This window comes from Amblyomma mixtum, chromosome 10, assembly GCF_055824585.1.
Source record: "Amblyomma mixtum isolate Tamu chromosome 10, ASM5582458v1, whole genome shotgun sequence".
NCBI classification, from domain to species: domain Eukaryota; kingdom Metazoa; phylum Arthropoda; class Arachnida; order Ixodida; family Ixodidae; genus Amblyomma; species Amblyomma mixtum.
Window position 1 is genome coordinate 73795122 of NC_143021.1, and position 16242 is coordinate 73811363.

Below are 16242 nucleotides of genomic sequence, written 5' to 3' on the forward strand. Positions count from 1 at the left end.
GATGTGCGACACCGTGTAGATATGGGATGCACACGACCTTCCCTCGTTCCTCTTCCTGCTCTCACGGAGGGTGAGGTGCCGCCTTTATCTTCAGCTTGCGCAACAATCGTTCTGCTAACTGTGCAAGGTTCCTTTCTTGATAGCCTGCTTAAGGAAACCTTCCTCGATCCAGTGGTTTTTGTTTTTGTTTCGTTCCTTATATATTTCACGTGGTTTTTCAATAAAATTCAGTTGCTAGACAGCGCCCGTGTCGTCTTCTCTTTCGTTGTAGAAAAACCAGCGCTTACGAACACGGACAGAGGACAAGGGAAACAGACTGAACGGCGCTGAACTTACAACTGAATTTTATTCATACGTACGCAGTCAATTTATACATTTACACAGACATGCGCAAAGACATCTTGTCAAACCCGGATACACTGTTGCCACTCACAAGCGTAAAAATAGAGAAAACAAAAAACAGCAATCATCCATTCAAGGCACGTGTGTCAATACCTCAGCCTCCCTACCCAGAATGAAGCAGGCTCATTTCCCTCCCTGACAAGCTAATCGAGGATTTGCTTACGCATCCCTCGCCCTTCCTTATGATGTGAAATGCTTCCGCGATCTCCCTCGTGCGCTGATCATGATGTACAAACAACACTTCCGTGTCAACAAAATACGGAACACAATCACACGTGAGGCAGTGCTGTGCTACATTTCTATTATCTCTGCTCCTGACCGAATTGGCGTGTTCTGTGAGGCGAATGTTGATACAACGGCCCATCTGGCCGATGTTGATACAACGGCCCGTCTGGCCGATGTACACACGGCCGCAAGACAAAGGGATAAGATACACCACTCCCTTCCTACAGGCAACGTACTTGTTTCCATGCTTAACTTTGCAAACGTTCTTTCCATCCTTCCCCTCGCGTTTCCTCTGCACTGCAGCCCCTACTTGGTCCCTTGTCCGTTTTGCGCAGGTCCGCAATATGAAGTACTTCCAACTTGCCCAGAAAAACGTATTGTTAGGAGGACAGATGAGGCACATAGAGTGCTGAAGAGTGGGCACATACTATGCTATCGTGGGTCAGCAGACAGACGAGAACTAGGTGTGGGATTCCTCACTAATCATAGAGGAAGGCAATTAGGCATAACAAGACGTACAATCTGAAAGCACTACAGGCCTATATATCTAGCCATGATGACGAGAGCAAAGTAACAGTACACTGCACTCATGAGTGACTTCCATGAAAAGATAGGAAAGAAGCAGGCTGGAGACCAGACAGTGGCATAGGCACTAGGAGCAGCCGGGGGGATCTATTAGCAGAGTTCGCAAAGCATAATTTATGGACCCCCTCCTTCCGCAAATGAGAGGACAGGAAGTGGGCGTGGAACAGCAACTGTGGTGAGACTAAAACGAAACAGACTTCATACTATGCATCCACCCTGGCATTGTGCAGGATGTGGAGGCCCTCGAAAAGGTGCACTGTAGTCACCACACGATGGTGAGGTTTCGAATTAGCCTAGAGTTGAAGAGGGAACGCAAGAAACTAGTGAAGTAGAAGTGCATTAACAATTTAGCAGTAAGAGGGAAAGTAGATGAATTCAGGATATTGGTACGAAACAGATATTCGGCTTTTACTGAAGAGGATGACCATAATGTTCAAGCATTGAACGATAATTTCACAACTGTCATTACGGAATGGGCAGTAGGAGTAGGGGGTAGGATGGCTCTACAGGATACCGGCAAGCTCTCTCAGGAGATGAAACCCCAAATATACTGCCACACCAAGAGACGAAAGCTCGAACTTTATTTTTGGAAGTGCCATTTTTTTTCTAAACAGAGGCTATAGTAGGTCCCCTATACATGGTTCTGCCGAATGTTTTTGCTCTGGCGACACTGCGAGTTAGTCCCAGAACACTTCCTGTTTGAAGAGAAGCATCTAAGGCTGGCTCGTCATCTGCAATAGTGCCTTATCAAAAGTTGCGAAGAATGCTTTGCTTGTTGCACTGTCTATTGAAAACCAGCGTGACACGCATTGTCTGTGCCTGTGCAAAGCTTTTCAAACACCGCGCCATCGATACCGGAAGAACTTTGGGACTTCCACCATCAGCAGCACCCATGTTTGTTCCAAAACTTCAAAGCCATGTATTGTACTAGAAAACATTAAAAGAACAGCAGCTGGGAACAACGGGCCGAGGACCATGACGTCCTGTCTGCAGATAAATGACAGCCGTGAACAAGATCAGGTTTTTAATGTCCCACTGTGCCAAACAAGCCAGAGGCATCAAAAGTCGTGAGCTCATAATTTCATCACGTGATAAGCACCTTAATTAGCACGTTGTTTAACAATGTTCTACTTCTTGTCACAGAGGAGTTCTAGTGGCAGTCCTGAATGTGAGAGCTTGATATCATCACCTACAAAAATGTGCCACGCATTTAAATGTTCTTGATTCTGGCTAACATGTTTTCTGGTAAGTACGCACAGAATTCCACCAAAACGCGATAGTACAATGCCTTCAGCGACATCACACAGTGTACTGGTACGTGTAGGTACGCAAAAGAGCAGCGGCAGCCAGCTGCCGCTCCGCACTGCCTAAGTGAGAGGGTGCAAAGCATCTCAAAGCAAAGTTGATGGCAGCAAGGGAAAGAGCCGATCTACCATCACTCCCACTGTTGCCGGACTGGAGAAGTGGATGGTGAGCACAATGCACTTAATTCTCCAAGTTCTAGAGATAAATCTTCAAAACGCATGCCAGCAAAGGCTGATTGATATACAGTAGCTGACCGATTTTTCGGACTCCAATAATTCGGACTACTGCGATATTTCGGACTTCGCTGAGGAACCCTCATCCACCTCATAGAAACGTGTATATTTTCATGGCCGATATTTTGGAATTTGTGGAGTCTAAAGGTTCAAATTTTCATACTAAAATAGATGCCAACATTATTGTGGATACCTTTTTTCAAATGAAAGTTGGTTATTTCGGCCTAATATAGACACGAGCAGGCATCGCTGTCACAGCCAACCTGTTTGCCGCCTCCGTGAAAGGCGCCACCTTGGATATAAACGGAATCGCCTCTGCCCTGGCTTGGATAGGATTGGCTTCTCAATCATTGCCATTCGAGGTAATGAGATGCTCTCCATTGCCATCGAGATGGCCTACAAAGAAGGGCACGCAATCGCAGGGGCAGCGTCTGCCGCAGCACGCACCCCGCGGTGCGGGGACAGCAAGGGCACGGGAGGGGGCCCTGCATCTTCCCGTGGGTTGCCCACCTCGCGGTCTTTGCGAGTGACACTGGCCCATGGAAACTAACGGTTGGTTGGTTGGTTTATGGGGTTTAACGTCCCAAAGCGACTAAGGCTATGAGAGACGCCGTAGTGGAGGGCTCCGGAAATTTCGACCACCTGGGGTTCTTTAACGTGCACTGACATCGCACAGTACACGGGCCTCGAATTTCTCCTCCAAAGAAATTCAACCGCCACGGCCGGGATCGAACCCACGTCTTTCGGGCCAGCAGCCGAGCACCATAGCCACTGAGCCACCGCGGCGGCAAACTAACGGTTCTGGCTTCGCGCTGCAGCGAGTGCATTCATTCGTGGCATAACGCACTGTCTGGTACCATGATGTGATAGGGTGAGGACATGAAGAAGGCATGGCTATGACTTAGAGGGAGTCTAATATTATCGCTTGTAGGCGGAACATTGCGGTGATTTTGCGCGATTTTGAAAGCCGGTTTTTCGCAGTAAAGTTTATTTTTTTCAGGTCACAGATTTTTCGGGCTGTTCGATTATTCGGATTATTTTTCGGGTCCCGTCGAGTCCGCAAAATCGGTCAGCAACTGTATTTAGGAATTAAAAAGCAAAAAGTGGCTCTGCAGTTCAATTTCCAATCATGTTGTAAAAAAATGTTATTGCCTCTCCTGTTTTTCTTGCCATTATTTTAGAATCACAGCAATGAGGACAAACTATTGTTTGCTCATTAACTTCTCTTTTAGGTGCCGAACATTCCAAGTGATATTTTTGGCATTCACATTAAGTTTGAGTCGGCTAATCTGCCACATTTCGGCCCCATTCAACTATAAATCAATCCAAGAAAGAAATTATATTCTTTTTGCGCAAGCTAAAAAAGTGCCAGTATTTACGTGCATCACCAGCTGTTCGACACATTCTCACACAAAGCTGAGGAGAGCAAGTTGTGAACTTAAAATGCAGAAAAATACGCTAGAGGTTTCTTAGTCTTGACTGTATTAACACAGAAACTCCAAGGCTCAAAGACTCATAAAGACATAGCCTGTAGCTGTATATACGTACTATTTACAATATAGATATCACCACTGCTCTCACACAGATTTATTTGCAAGGCATAAGTGCATATCAGCCAAAACTTGAACCTTTGGTCATTTGTATTCTGGTGTCTGAAGCCACATGGAAAAGAGTGGTCACAGCTAATTGGTGCACACACAGTTAGTGCAAAAGCTTCTTTACAAACACTCACAGATGTTGCTGATAACAGAGAACACCTATGCGCCTGGAACAAAGCAATCTGCAGAGTGACTAGACGCCAAGACGAGAGCTTCCCTGTTGATCCCACAGGCGATGTCTTCGTGCGTTTCCTGCATAACACAAGGTCAAACAGAAAGTACAGCAAAAGATGAACTACAAACTTCAACCCCATTTTGCAAGATGACCACTAATCAGCGTTACAAAGCTTCACTGGTAAGACGCTTCAACCAGAGCACCATTAGCATATGGCACATCCAAGCCACTGGTGCTCATTTCATGGCAATGTACAATGCCCCAAAATGTGACACTTGAATAACAAAAGAGCCTGCAGGCAGAGTTTGGCCTCAGCATGGAATGCAGCTTTGTCTCTGATGATCACACAAGGTCTGACAGAGAAAGAGTGGAATGAAGTACCCGACAGCCACAAGTAATGGCAGAAGCAATGCTCGTGGTAATCTTCTAAGCATAATTAAAGGAACTGCCGATTAGTGCCACACACGTATACTTACTAAGGTTAACACTTTCCTTCTGAGCTGGCATTCCACACTTGCAGAAAAGTGCAGCAAACCAAAGCCCCCTGCTTACACTGCTTCCTTGCCATAGCACAGCCACTCGAGACAACAGCCAGCCTGAGCGTGAATAATGATGTTGGTAACAGACGTCATGAACTACGGCACATCTGGCATATATTTGCATGTTTCATGGGCACTGCAGGACAGATAACACTCAGCCAGCTACAAACCTGTGCCCCATCAGGAGACATACAAAACACTTCAAAAGGCATCTCCAAAAGTGTGTGTGTGCTTGGCCAGACAAGCAGAAAAGGTGGCCATTGTGATGATAGGTAGAACGCGCTTGCAATGTTCTCTTCTCCTTGCCAGTTCAGGAGGGACTAATGGCAACAGGTGAAGACAAACCAAGATTAAAGCGGTGCACGGTTAGCTTGATGACAGGTAATGTGTGATGCAGCAGGCATCAATGTAGGCGCATGCCAGCAATTCAATCACAAAACGATCAGGGATGCTTTGAGCCATTTTTATGCAGGCATGTATCCAGGTGGGGAGGCGAACCCTTAAGCCAAGCTCATTTACGCCCCCCCCCCACCCCCCCCCACACACCCTACCACTTCAACTAGAAGCTTTTCTTTGAGTACGCAGCACTAAACCCCCTCCCAGTAAAAAAGTGTCTTGGGTCCCTCTCTAAAAAAATTTCAGGCTATGCGCCTATAGATATTCCATAGATCGCAGCCTGCAGCAAAACAGAAACATCATAGGCATATACCTAAAAAAACGCGCTCACAGGCTGACTGAAAAATGTTAGGTCTAGCATCTAACAGAGAACAGTATGAGAAGTCCTCCACCAGGTCTGAGGCTCAGCACTGGCTGCCAATTGGCACCGTGACATCTAATTAGTACAGACAGGCCCAATATGACGCCAGTAGTGAAGAGTACAGCTGTTCATCAAGTGCCTCTATGTGTCTTTTAAGCAATTGATTTAGTTTGTGCGGATTATCGTCCCAAAGCAACTCAGGCTATGAGGGATATCGTAGTGAAGGGCTCTAGAAATTTCGGCCACCTGGTGTTCTTTAACATGCACTGACATCGTACAGAACACAGGCCTCTAGAATTGCGGCTGCATCGAAATTCTACCGACCGTCATGGCCGAGATCGAACCTGTGTCTTTCGGGTGAGCAGCCGAGCGCCGTAACCATTGATCTACTGCGGCGGAGCTTTCAAGCCATTGATGATGCATGAGGGTGAAATGAATGCACTTAGCAAATTGACGTTCCCAAATTCGCTTAGTTTTCCAGGTTTTTCCCGAGTACTTTTGCGAAATTCCCTAAGTGACACAGAACTTCACTTCATGTCAAGACGGGCTGACATAATGCCGCCTTAAGCTCCCACTCTAATATAATAATGTTAAAAAATATAAATGACATTATAGTAGAGGATCCTATATCAATATCTAGAATGCAAATCCAATTAGAATATGCAGTAGTAGTGCTTATCTCATTCAACAAGAAAACAGACGCAAGAGAGGTAACAATGAATTGATATCCTCGGAAAAAAAAAATAGTACTATATTTACTCGTGCAATTGCACACTTTTTCCCTAAAATTAAGGCTTCAAAAAGGGAGGTGGACAAAGTACACAAAGGTTTTGTGACCATGTCCTGAAAAGCTGTACAAAGATCATAACATGCAACGTATGTAATATATATTGCTGCACAAAACTCGAGCCCGCAAATTAACATGCTTACAGATTCCGAACAGCAACTTGTTTTACATGTCACCGAGTGCGGCATATACCGAAAATGTGCCGCTCCCAGAGGACACGTAGTCTGCAATTTCCAAAAGCCAACGGCCAAGACACACCGCTAAAAGACTTCCTGAGGCGAAGCTTAAGTGTCTTTGAGAACGAGGACGATGTAGAGCCACTATTGCAGACAACACTCGAGAAACCGCGTCAAGAGCTGGCATGGTTTACAATGTGTGTGGAGCAAGTGCTTAAAATGGAACTGGGCACTGTAGCTGCAGTATCAGTGAGGCCGCACCGGCTGTTTCGGTCATGTTTCCAGCAGATGAAGTTACGCCCGGCTTCGGTGTTGCTTCGCACATACACAGGGGAGTGCGTGTGCCCAAAGGGGGTGGTGTCAGTAAACGTGAAACATTAGCACCAATCTCACCAGCTGCCTCTGCATATTCTCTGCCAGGAGGGCCCTGCTCTCAGAGGACAAGGTTGGGTGTATCAGCTCAGGCTCACCTGGGGTAGCTTTAATCGCTTGGACACACAAGACCATCGGGCTGGGACAAGTCTTGGACCGACATTCCCAGTCGCTCAACAACGAACTCGGCGAAATTCAAGCTGAGCAAGCTCAACTATCTATCAAGCCTGAACTATACACCCAAAGTTTTGTAAAGCTAGAAGCATTCCGTTCACGCTGAAAGAAACTGGAGAAAGATTGGTTTGGTTTATGGGGTTTAACGTCCCAAAGCGACTCAGGCTATGAGAGACACCGTGGTGAAGGGCTCCGGAAATTTCTACCACCTGGGACTCTTTAACATGCAACTGACATCGCACAGTACACAGGCCTCTAGAATTTCGCCTCCATCAAAAATGAATGCCGCAGCTGGAATCGAACCCGCGTCTTTCGGGTCAGCAGCCGAGCGCCGTAACCACTGAGCCACCGCAGTGGCTGTAGTGGAGAAAGAAGAGCAAAAACTGGTTGGTCTGGGGGTGATCGAGCCAATTTCGAACGGTCGTGTTACCTCACCAAATTTTCCAGTAGTAAAGAAAGATACGAGCGGGTGCATCTGCAGGGATTATAAAGTGTCGTTGAACCCGTGCTTAAACATTGACAACTATCCCTTACCCAAGATTGAAGAAATCTTTGCCACCCTTTCGGGAGGGCAAGTATTCTCCAATATCGGCCTGAGTCGAGTGTACCAGCAAGTGGTAATAATGGACAAGGACTCCAGCGAACACCTCACCCTCGGTACACACAAAGCACTGTCCACAGTAAACCACCCAGCATTCGGCATGGGCAGAAACAAAAAAAGGAACGTAGATTTGCTGCTGACATGGTTGCATAAAAGGGGCGTGCGGAGGGGAACGGAGAAGTGCGAATTTTTGAAACAAGTATTGCAGTTTCTGGGTCATGTGGTCAGTGAACAAGGAATTTCAACAACACCCGAGAAGGTGAACGCCGTCCCGTCCCAATCAATAAAAAGCAGCTGAGAACGTCTACGTGAATGGTAGCACGGTACGGAAAATTTCTGCCGAAGTTGTCAACAGTAATATTCGCACTGAATCAGCTGCTTTGCACGAATGTGCTTTGGGTACGAAGTGAACAGTGCGATATGGCGTTTAAGAAGATGAAAAGGTTACCAGTAAAAGCACCGGTGTTGTCTCACTATGATCCAGAAGCCCAGCATAAAGTAGTGTGTGATGCATCATCATATCGGTTGGGTTCCATTCTGGCTAAAGTGCGAAAGGATGGTTCCGGATGGCCGATCGTGTTTACATCATGCACATTATCACCAAGTGTACGGAACTATGGCCAGTTAGAGCAAGAAGCATAAGCCTTAGTTTTCGGAATTAAGAAGTTTCATTACTCCATCTACGGCAGACTGTTCAGCTCGGTAACGGATAACAAGCCTATACAGACGATCCTCGGTCCAGAGATAGGAATACCAAGCATTGCCGCTGCTCGTTTGCAGAGGTGGGCCATTACACAGTCGGCCTATTGTTATGTCTATCGCTCAGGGGAAAGCAACGTAGAAGGAGACTGTATGTCACGTCTACCACTGCCCGAGAGTTGCGATAAAGAAGACAACAACAAAGTAACCGCCTGCTACACATTTTGGTGGAAAATTTTTCAAATAACAAGCTGAGACATTGTGCGAGAAACTTCACGAAACCCCCCTACGACAAGTTTTGCACACAGATACGCGACAATGGCCCTAGCGTGTGATGGATGAACAAATGAGAGCTTTCTTTTTGAAGACTGCATCTGCCTGCGAACCAAGGATGTTTATTTTGGGGGATACACACTGTGGTTCCCCCGCCTTTAAGAACACAATGCTGGACGAGCTGCACGAGGGGCATCCTGCCATGGTGCGGATGAAGGAAGTTGCCCGCAACTACGCCTGGTGGCCGGGAATTGACGCTGACATGGAGAACACCATGCAAATGTGCGCGGCCTGCCAGCAGCAACGGGCGCTACCTACCCATGCTGCCCTTCATCTGTGGGCTTGGCCAAAGAGGCCATGGTCAAGCCTTCACCTGGACTTTGCTGACCCGTTTCTTCAGCGCAACTTTCAGTGGTGGTAGACGCCCCTTCAAAGTGGTCTGAGGTGTTCATAATGCCTTCAACCTCGGCATAGGCTACTATCGGTAAGCTGCGTAACCTGACGGCCATTTTGGAATACCAGAGGTTATCGCAGCAGATATCGGGCCGTAGTTTTGCAGCGAAGAATTTCAGTTAGTCCTAAAGGTGAACAGAATAAAACATGTGGTCCACTCCATATCATCCCTCTACTTACGGGACGGCTGAAAGATTCATCCAAACAGTGAAAGAAGCTCTTGGAAAGGACACCAATGGGTGGTCCATCCAAGAGAGACTGGCCAGTTTCCTTCGAGCATACCGGAATACACCACATGCAACCACCCAGCGCACTCTCCGGCTTCGCTTTTGATAGGACGACCCCTTAGAACTCGACTCGATTTACTGAAGCCTAGTGCTCATTCAGTGGTCGAGGAAAAGCAGTTTCAGAAGACACGTAGTCGTAGAGAACTTCAGAGAATCTTCGCGGTCCGTGACAGAGTGTTTGTGAGAAACTCTAGAGAAGGTCCAAGATGGTTGGAGGCAACGGTGACATTACGCTCCGGGCCAGTGTCTTACGTGTTACATGTGACTACACCCCGTGCAGTCGTGGAACTGAAGAGGCGTCAGGACCAGATGCCCTCAAGGCAGGCAGACCGCAATACCATGTCTGCCGACCACGGTTATGGTGCCCATGGTGAGGACCCCTGGAAATTCTGGCAATCATCTGAATCGTCCCAGGAACAAGCAGTGCCCATAGCTGTGGAAGAGCCGGGGGGGGGGGGGGGGGTTGACCACAAGAGCCGAATAATTAATGGATCCCCCGGTTCTGACTACATCTATCATGACTCAGGTTCTTCTCAGGCTACCAGGGCCCACAAAGCCTCAACATGACCCCAGTACCCGACAAGAGAAAGACGTACCCCGGGTCGGTACACACCAAGGCCGTGATTGCATCAATGAACTTCTAGACCTGGTGTTTTGAACTTTAAACTTGTTGCAATTATGTCCTTATGAAATCAGAACGTTTCTTTGTTATACCAGTTAACCCTGTATAATGAGAGCATCATCTAGTGAAGAGAGAATTGTAGTGTTTGTGTGCCGATAAGCAAACAACTAACTCATTGCCACATGTCGGTGTTAGGGCGCCACACCTTTTTCCTTCCCCCTGCATCTTGATCAAAGCGCATTGCGGTCTGGATGCGCAGGCAGTCTTTGTCCAGCGAGACGCACGGTCTGACGGCTGGATGACAATAAACATCCCGAGTTCGGGTTACTACTCGGCTGCGATATCGTACGACTTCCAAGACACAACAGCATCCCCCCCTCTTTTTTAAAAAAACGAATTACAGTGGAAGGTGACTGACTCATCATCTTTCATATGCTAACCTCTTCTGTTGGCAGAGCAGGAAGTGAAAGCACAGTCCATGAACGAGAGTTTTTGGATGCAGATATTTTCTTGATTCTGTAAGTAAGCTTTCCTACAATTATGCAAGCTTGCTGCATGCGTAGGATGTTACCGAGAAAAGGCCAGCTATGGCAGAATGCAGAAGGGTGCGAAGCTATATTCCCCCTCTCGCAAAGCTGAGCCACCTGCAGTGAATGAATGCTTCCATGAACGCCTCCAGAAATGAATGCCTCCAGGAATGAATGCCTCCAGCAATGAACACTTCCGTAAATGAACTCTTTCTTAAATGAACTCTTCCATCAAGGCGCTGCAGCGAAGCACAGGAACAGTTCATTTGGGACTCGCACTGCTCACAGAGGAAATGAGAAGCATCGCAATGTTTTTGGCCACCTTCCTGGAGTTGTCTACAGGTAAACACAAGAAAACAAGGGGAGGCCATCGGCCATCAAAGCGCTCCCGTGCGAACCATGCGAAGCGCTTTCTCTGCATTGCATAGTCACACCTACAATGTAGACGGGGAAGTACCCACTTTCGACTCGCTTCTCAATTCGAAACACCGTGAACCTTTCTGCTGCTTTGCTTTGGCAGGTTGGCGGCCACCAAGTAGCCTGATGTAAGAGCCGTATTAAGTGCGTCCACTTTGTTACTCAAGTAGACAGTACCGCAACTTTCGTTCCCTTTCAATAAATTTAGTAGAGCTAGTTTTACCTAATATCAGCACGGTGTAATAACCAGAGACAGCCGCCCTATCGTGGCGGCACAGTCTGGCCGCATGCATACGCACCAAGCGATATGAGTGGGCACTTTCTCTCCCATCTGCTTCCCTTCATTTTTGTCACTATAAAAGTTTTGCTTCGATGGCACCAAATGTTCTTTTGATGCCTACACTTCACTCGTGCAGTTCATGGATCAAGACAAGTGTATATCATGAGCTTGCAATGTAATTGTGATGTAACAGTGGCAACAAGTCCAAACGAAACCACTGGAATCAAGGAAGAGCCAACTGACGAAGACCGGAGGGCAGCTGCAGCAAGAATTCATCAACAGCTACCGGATTACGACGATGAAAGGGACAACCGCAAGGCGTAAGTCATCCAAGGAGAGCCATACTTGGAAGCGACAGGCATCAGTGACCAGGCCAAGAAGAGGGCATTCATTATCGCAGCACTGAACACACGCATCATCCAAATACTGCCAGGAAGAGTGGCGCCAAGGAATCCCAATGTGCTCACCTACAACGCAGCCGTCAAAGCCTTGGTTGACTACTTCGAACGAAACTACGGAAAGTTTGCAGTTCTTTAATCGCTCCCAGAAGGAACGTGAGCCTGCTCATGAATTTATTCTGGAAACACAACACATCACCGACAGCTGCAATTTTAGGACAATGCTGATCCAAATGGTGCGGACCCGTATGGTACGCGTGGCCAGGTCTAGGACATTGCAAAAGGCCTCGTACGCCAAGAAATATTTATGACTGGAAGAAGCGGAAGCCATGGCGCTGGGAGCCAAAGTGGAAGAAGAAGATGCTCAGAGAATAAGCTCATGACTAATAGCCGTTCGTAAGGTTGATGCACGACATGGAACTTCAAACGAGGCGGTGTCAGATTGCAGCCGAAGTGGTAGCAGGCTGCATGGTAACAATGCTTGTGGCTGGTCAAAGGCGTGGTGCTACCGCAGCGGAAAGGAAGGGCATCTTCCCAAGAGGTGCTTTAGTGATGCCCACTGCCAATGCACCTCAGGGCATACGTCGATGAATCTTTGCAGCAACAGGCGACTGCGCTAATGAAGACGTTGATGACGCTGTGCAAGTTTGGACACTAAGCTCGGCATGTATTCAATGCATGTAGATCAGTGTCAATGCATGTAGATACTGGCTGTCCTGTACATGTCGCACCATGGCACATTTTCAAGAAACATCGACAACAATGACCACCACTAAAGCCCACAGACATCAAGCTCTCACGTTGGCCCGGTGAACTACCCGAGCTGGGGGAATTACACAGGCCTGTGTCCTACAATGGCGCATCTCTCGACTGTCATAATTCTAGACTACGCTGGACTCAGCCTATGCGGCCGTGACATAATTGCTTAGCTTTCCACGTCAAGACTGCAGATTTTCAACCTGATGTCTCAGCCGGACGCCCTGTTAGGTATGACTACGCCTGCTGGCAAAGACATTCTTGCCGACTTTCAAGGCGTGTTCAAGACATAACTAGGAACGACATAAAGGCCCCCAGTGCATCTGCAGCTGAAGGGGGCAGCCACACCATAATTTGCAATGCTGGATCTGTTCCTTTTGCTTTATGCGATAAGGTATCGCAAGAGTTGGACAGACTTGCGGCAAAGGAAGTGCTGTCACCAGTCAGGCATTCGGAATGGGCGACACCGATTGTGCCCGTGTTGAAGAAAGATGGCACGGTAAGAATTTACAGTGATTTCAAAGTCACTTTAAACCAACTTTGCATATCAGAGCAATATCCATTGCCTCTAAGCGAAGATGCAGCCTGAACTGAGGAAACTATTTCAGCACCCTCGACTTATGCACTGCTTGTAATCAATTTATGCTGGCTGAAGAGTCGCGGAAGCTTTGCACAATCACCACGTACAGTGGTCTGTTTTGTTATAACCGATTGCTATTTGGTATTGCTTCACCACCTGCTATTTTCCCGCGGCAAATCGAGACTGTCCTGCAGGGCTCAACAGGAGTTCGGGCATACTTGACAACATTTTGGTACTGGCAAAAATGAAGGTGGCAAGGAAACTTGAGGCTCATGCTACAAAGAATTGGAGAGTGCGGCGTAAAATTGCGACTCGACAATTGCAAGTTCGATCAAGAGTAGGTCGCCTATCCAGGACACTGAATCAGTCGAGAAGGTCTGCATACAACGGAAAAAACTGTGGAATGTCAGATGGAACTGTATGTAAGATGTGGAACTATGTCACATGTGGTCTATGTTCACACCACAAAAGCCTTGCGCAGAAAGGATGTTGCTCATTGTGCTGTTATCATATCATTGTTTTCAGAATACACTTTCAAAAATCCCTCAAAACAGGATGGTCAAAAAGAAACAAAATGCGTTCAGGCACAAACTGTCAGCTTTGACAGAGATCAGTTACCTTGAAAATCATGCTAAATTTCCAGGTAGCTAATCAACAGAAATTTTAATTATCTATATTAGCACAGGATGGAGGTTACAGCCAATGGTGATTTCATAGCCATAGACAACATTTTCTGTAACAACTTGTGAAACAGAACAGTCATTCTCTAATGCCCTTCAGTACAAGAATATCTGGGCCCATATTGCGGCTCTCATCTGTTCTGCAAACGTCCTTTGCGGCCAATCAGGTGTCACCAAAAGGCATGCTTGCAAAAGGGACGCAAGTTGGGATATGGGCCCTGGTGGCTTTTTCTGAACAAAACCGAAAGGGAGTGCACGAGATGCACAGGAAAATGACTGCTGACAAAGTACATCTCCTCATAAAAGACTTGAATGCCTGCAGAACAATTTCAACCGTCAGCGCTACTGTTCCACGGCATCCACTTACTCCTGCTTCGGTTCTTGGTGACGGAGCAAAGGCAAGCATGTGTGCAGCAACACAGAAGTGCCGGCAGTTAGACTCTGCACCGTGGACCTTGCAACATGCCACCAGCAGGCATTGCATTGTGCCACGAATAAACAAGCACTGCTGCTGCTCACCATTACACTGCTGGGCAAGTGGGGAGCCCGCATGATGTCTGCCGTGCACGTTGGAGACCAAACCCCACTCCCTGCAGCAGCAGCAAGGCTGGGGGTGCTGCAGTGGGTGCAGGTTGCAGCTGCGGAGCGACACAGCCTGTCCAGAAGCTGGAAGGACTCATCCGGACCAACGGCCACCACACTCACGTCCGGGGAGCCCAGCACTCGGATGCCAGGCACAGTGCTGCGTGACCGAACCAACCAGCTTGAGAACAGCCACACACGAGTCGAGAGCCAGCCAAGCCAGCCTTAAACTTGGGCCTGACTTTTCCACACGTAATGTTCTTTCAGTGTTTAAATATGATTAGTGTTAAATATGATTCAGTGTTTAAATCAATAGCTGCCCAGAGTGGGGATAAGCATAACAAAATTACGCATCTCACACAACTTCCCATATCGCTTATTTATCTCTTGTGCCCATGAACAGCAAAAACCTCGATTGTGATACATACACAAAGGTCATTGCACAAGGAATCCTTGAATGCATTAAAACGACAAAAAAAGGTCAACACTACTGCCACAACCGGGGTTAGCTAAACCATAAAGCAACAACTGTGTACATAATACAGCATTAGTATGACACACTGCTATCTCTGATGAAACACTGTGGTGCCGAAGTCGTTTTGTTGGTGCATTAACACAAATTGATTCTAAAATGCCAAAAGCCATGTCGGTCCAACAAGAGATTATAAAGAAGGACAGATCCAACTTTCCCCTTCTAAAGACAATTTTCTGTACTTCCTGAATGAATACAACAGCCAAAAAATACGTGCAAATAAAATGGCATTGAACATTTTCTACTCTAATTTTAGGCACAGTATCAATCCGTTCCAAATAACGAGTGCAAGTTCTAGCATAGAATACGCAAGCAATCAAAACAATCTCACCAAACAATGAGAACCACTGAACACACCTGTGATCCTGCCAGTAAAAACACATAAAGAAGACACAGCTTCGATAATATAATAGACATGTCCATGAAACCTCAAGAAAGAGTCTGTGTCAATACAAAGATCCTACAGCTCTTCACTTTCAAGCTATCACCACTACGGAAGAGAAGCTGGGATGAACAAGGACACGCTAACATAAAAACAAAGCAACTGTCATTTTGGATCAAACGAGGTTCCAACCAAGGCCATTTGAAGTGCATCATTTTTCCAAAATAAAGTAAAAGCCCGTTAATTTACACTTCAAGGGATTGGAAAAAGTGTTCGAATTATCGTATGACCCCTCAAAAAAACTGATAGCAACCACTTTCATTGGAGTAATTTTTACAATGACTGATAGTTTTGTACAAGCCATTCAGTAGAAGCAAATCAGAGGGGACAACCTCAGCGGTGAAACGCGTTAGGTGGAGGCATTTATGCACCTATCCTTTCCTCACAACCAACACAGTTTAAACCCTTCGTTCAAAACCCTCTAAACCGGACACCTCTGAACCTCGTCTAAACCCTTGCATTCACACTCCGTCAGTTTGAGAAAAGGAAAGAAGCATAACTGCCTCACATTGTTGGTGAGCACGACTGAGGTGTCCACTAAATCCAGTGAGTCAGTTGATGCACCTGTCCTTTGCCCAACACGAACGTAGGGTTTAGACCATGAATAAGGCAACACCTGGAACTACTATTTACTATTTACTTCTGTGCAAGCGGACCATGGAGTCCCTGAAGTGTGCCTTGAACACTATCGAACGGAAGACCTCAAGTGGGAGTGTGAACGGGAGCGTACAGATGCCAAAACGGGCCTGTGGGATGACCAACTGGGTAGCCACCAGTGAAAGGTC

General features: G+C 47.0%; 1 long non-coding RNA gene across 1 annotated transcript in view; it reads right to left on the reverse strand.

The window, feature by feature from the left end:
• Window positions 1-329: 329 nt before the first annotated feature.
• The window catches only part of LOC149326125 (uncharacterized), a 30181-nt gene continuing 14268 nt past the window's right edge, over window positions 330-16242 (reverse strand). The window contains exons 2-3 of the long non-coding RNA XR_016285921.1: window positions 14421-14643; window positions 330-4600 (exon numbers count right to left, since the gene is read on the reverse strand). This is a non-coding gene — a long non-coding RNA (uncharacterized LOC149326125). The remainder of the gene's footprint in view (window positions 4601-14420; window positions 14644-16242) is intronic.